At 37.1% G+C, this 4,762-nt stretch overlaps 1 protein-coding gene across 9 annotated transcripts in view; it reads right to left on the bottom strand.

Annotated features, from left to right (window-relative positions):
- EYA1 (EYA transcriptional coactivator and phosphatase 1) overlaps positions 1-4,762 on the bottom strand; it is a 144,816-nt gene that overhangs the window by 89,426 nt on the left and 50,628 nt on the right. Inside the window, exon 1 of one of the 9 annotated variants that reach the window (XM_014307862.2) lies at positions 1,335-1,469. The exons of the other annotated variants lie outside the window; for them this stretch is intronic. The gene's annotated coding sequence lies outside the window, so the exon portion shown is untranslated. Of the gene's footprint in view, positions 1-1,334; positions 1,470-4,762 lie in introns of those variants that run through there. 9 annotated transcript variants of the gene reach the window in all.

Below are 4,762 nucleotides of genomic sequence, written 5' to 3'. Positions count from 1 at the left end.
TTTCTTTTTTTTTTTTTCTTTTTTTTTTTTTTTTTTTTTTTTCCCCTTTGGGTTTTGTTTTTGTTTTTGTAATGCAAACCGCAGCTATTCTCTTGTCCCAGCCTTATTGGTTTAAAAGCAACAACTGCAACGAGGCTTGCGCGGTCTGAAGTCAGCCTTTCCTGCACGGGCGAAACGCAGCCGGGGCTGCCGCGCTCCGCCGCGGAAACTGCGCGCCCCCGGCCGCCCCCTGCCCGGCCGACAGGGCCCCCCATCCTTGCACCTTCCTCAGCCTCACCCCAGAAAAACTCCTGAAAGTCCCGCGGGTCCCTCCTCATTTAGAAAGTTGAATTGTTCGTAGACGCGTCCCCTCTTGTAAACTGGGTTTAAACTAAAGCCGCCCTAATAGAATAACCGGAATTACACCAACATTGTATCAATGAGAGAAGCTAAACAGGGATACTCATAGAGGCTCTTAAGCGTACAACCAGCGTGCGCGTCCGGACATGCCGTTTTGATTGGATATGTAACAGATTTGTTCTCAAATATCTGAGATTCTTGCAACCTTGTAAAGAAAGGGTCTGCTAAAACTATTTAAGCTACCCTTCTCCAATTTAAGGGTATTTATTAAATAAAATATCTGGAACTTTTAAAATGGTTTAAACCGCTTAAACCATTAAATATCTGTAAGCCTAAAAACAATTGCAAATATAGTCAAATCCGCATTTTAATTATTACTAATCGCTTACTAAAGATTTAAAATTTGAAACTGTATAAAATCTGTTTCCACAGACCATATACATGTTTCAAAAGAAGGAAGAGATGGCTGTATAGAGTTAAATTTGTGCATTAAGTAACCTTAGCTTTTACCAATCAATAGGTAATTAAGTAATTTAATTAGTAAGCCATTAAACTGAAATGGGTTTATGATGCTTTTCTATTACAGAACTTTTAGTTGCTCATAATTTAAAAAAACCCAAAACCTAACTCTTTCAAAAATACATACATTATGTTAAAAAACATTATAACATACATAGTAACTAAATTTGACCAGCATTCTCCAGAGCATTTCCACTATGCAGACAGTATCTTTAATTCCATGTAACGCTAATTTTTCTACACTGTTTTTCAGTGCACATAATCCAAATATGATGAGGAAAACAGCGAAATGATTCGTAGTACGAAAAAAGAAGTCTTAATACCATGCCAGGTCTAAAGTACTAAATGTTAAAAAACCAAAACAAAACCAAAAATCAACAACCCCCCCCAACTTTATACTGTATAAACAGATTGAAATAGAATTTTTTTTCCTCTTTACAAAAACCTGTGGTTATTCACTGCTAATATATCCTTACCTTCAATTAACTAATCTGTGAATGTGAAAGCAATACTTCTAGAGGAGAAATATCTTCTGGCTACTACATCCCAGTAAGTGAGACATTATTTTGCAGCAAGTACATTGGGAATACTTCAGGAAAGCAGATCGGTTTGCAAAGCTACAAGTCAACCTCGAGCTGAGAACGCACCTAGGATTTCATTTTGTTTAGCGGAGAAAAGGGATCTCGGGACAGTCACACACCATATATGGGAAGCCAGGTCAAAATAAGCAGCTTTCGATTGGGCCCGTCTGCGTAGCCAGCACAAACACAATCCCATCACTTCTTCAGAGTCACAAACCACAGCTGACGCCAAGAAAACCATTTACTGTGTTCTATATTAAACTGTGAAAGAAATGCAAATTACTTATTACGGAGCCACGCAGTTTTGTCAGGTAAAAGTCACTGAAACCCTGAAGCACAAGGCTATGCAATCATTCTGAACTATATGCTTTTTTGGAACAGCCATGATCTTCTGGAAAATGCTTACCACTGAATTCTTTACCAGTGTTAATAAGATCATTTTTTAAAAGCCTTACCCAATCTGATACAAAGACACATCTTGCTTCACTGACTGTAGGAGCTACATCTATTAAAAGAATAATATCAGGCACACACTTTAACAAAGCAGAAGTTAATTTTTTTCTAGAAAAACTCAAAAAATACAATATTGTTGTTGCGAGGTACAATATGACACTAGAAAATGTAACTCAAAACCCTTTTTTTCAAAAACAGTGATGCTTAAATGATGGTATGGAAATAAAAAATATTTTAAAAGAAGACTGTGACTTCAGTGAGGCATGCAAATTTTAGCATAAATCTATTTCATTCCATTATTGAAAAAAATCCCCACCAAAATCAAATAGCACAAATATATGAATAAATTTTAGTATTTTAAATGTAAAGGTGACTGAAACAGGCTTATTGTTGTTTAGTTTGTAGTCCCTACTGGGAGTTATATCTAAGTAATAACTTCAGGAGTGTGCCCAGTCTCTGTATTTAATTAAAGTAAGACAGATCCCCACACACATGTACAGAGCTCAATGATGTGAGGATAAACATGGGATAAATTACACAGAGGCTAAGATGATCAGAAAAAGGGTGTTGGCGATGCATTGCAAGAAAAGAATCAGCTTTGAATTTTTAATCTTTTCTGTAGTATGGCATGTAGGCAGTATGGGAACTGAAGCCATATAAATGATCTAGATGGGGGATATGAGATAAAGCAGGGTCCTCTGTGTTTATACAGCCATTAAAGAGTACCTTAAAGTTCTTTATCTGATGTCTGAAGATTGGACTTCAGATCAGTGTATATCATTACCCCGTGATAGGGTCTAACCTATGAACTTATCCTCCAGCTGATACCATGGACCAGATCCTCATTTGGTTTGAGTGAGTGCAGTTCTTTTTATTTCAATAGGTAATCTAATTATGACAGCTGAGTACTGCACCAATTTGAAACCTACTTAAAAGAGGTTTGTTTACTTATCTTTTGGGGTTTGTTCTTCCCAGTAACTGCATACCAAATCAGTTCAGGGTGGGCTGTGGGTTACTGGCACCCAACATCATTTTCAAACCACAATTGCACTAACACTGGGTTTGGAACAGAGATTTCAGTGGGATTTGCATATGTTTACATCATGCCTAAATTTGTCCCGATTCTGCATTCCCATTAATGCAGCTGGCATCTCAAGAGTCCTAAGAAGTGAAGGACCAGGCCTATTACATAACATCAAATGCACAACAAGCCACTGGGTATATTATTACAACCATTACTCATGCAATATGGTTTTAACCTCATATGCAGTGTCACACACTTGTTTTAGCACAAGTAAAATGGGTCCATCTGGAGCACAACATTTACTGGGCGCTTAGGTGCCACGATTACAGATGTTCTGGTAATTAAGAAAAATTAGATGTAAGATGGATATGGAACAGTGGGATGTTCATATGTTTGTCTCCAAGCAGGAAATACTACTGAAATATTTAATATTAGAAATAGGCCTAGGAAGACCACACTTCACTAAAGCAAAAGATGTATCCCATTGCTCCTGAGAGCCACCACCTGGCTCTTCCCATAACAACTGCAGTGCGACGTCAGAACCCTCTGAAGCAGCAATATCCCTCCTATGCCTCCATACAAGTTTTATCTTACACATAGCAGCTGTTGCCTAGAGACATCCCTGGCTGGAACAGAAGTTTTCAGCATTTGACAGGAGCCCATATTGTCTCATGCTACTCATGTGAGCAAAAGCAGAAAGCCCTTGGTAAATACAAACTGTAAAAGTGACAGAAATCAACCATTTAAAGTGTTCTGTCCAAAAACTATCAGTGTGCCTGAGAAGAACAATTTAATTATATTCTTTCAAGATATATTGGATAAAATTCATATTGAACTAAGGTCTGTGTGTAATGTGTTATAAGAAAAGGTATGTGCTGTTAGCCATCGTCCTTGGCCAAAAGACATATGAACTGCCAGCCCCAGTTTGCTAGTTTTGCTAGTTTTCATGCAGTTGTAGTTGTTTTCAATCCATCATTTCAGTACAAATTACAGAACATTTAGTATAATTAAAAATAGGAAATAGTAATCTTTATTAATCTTAAGTAGATGCTGCTTTAGCTTTTTGAATAAATGTATGGCTTACATATGATTCTGAAATAGTTGACAGCTATGCCATAAACAAATGCAGAGACTGCCCACAGAAGAAGTGTTAGAAGTCTAGTTTGAAGCCAATCCCTTAGTGTGTCTCAATTTTTCACTCTCCAAAGTGAAAGTATGCTTGGTTTTATTTCAGTAGATTTCTTGCATCTTAAAAGCATTACGTTAAAGGGAGGAAAAAAAAATGTGTGTGGGTATATATATATTTACAAGCACCAGTAGTGTAAATGATATATATACTCAGTACTCTAAATGCAAAATAAAAAAGTAGTTGGCAGGGTGAAGGAAAGGTTTCCTAGATGAACTCAAATTTTAAATGCATCTAATACTATCATTTCCCTTCTGGTATTTTTAACCCCCTACATTACTTGTCTCTTCTAGAAACCCCATGAAGGGAATGATTGGCACACAAAAATACTGAAAAGCTTCGGTTTCCACATCCTCTGAAGCAGATGTTCTACCCAAAAGTGATGGCTTTTCCCTAAAAACTGAGACACCAGGTCTGAGGCATTCTGAGGGCAGAGCTCTGAGATCTACTCCAGGTTTAAGAGTAATGAAGCTTTTCCAACTAAAACAGTCTTCATTTTAGCAATGTTTTAGCTATTAAATTGAGCTATAGAAAATTACCTTCCATTTTCCAATAAAGTTCAAGACTTTTACAGGGGGATTTTTAATACCATCTGCAGTACCTAAAAACCAGTGGAGTGCTACTTTTATTTGTGGTACAAAAACCTCTACTCAAAAGAAA

Source organism: Geospiza fortis, unplaced genomic scaffold, assembly GCF_000277835.1.
Source record: "Geospiza fortis unplaced genomic scaffold, GeoFor_1.0 scaffold121, whole genome shotgun sequence".
NCBI classification, from domain to species: Eukaryota; Metazoa; Chordata; class Aves; order Passeriformes; family Thraupidae; genus Geospiza; species Geospiza fortis.
This window is presented reverse-complemented; position numbering and strand designations above follow the sequence as displayed.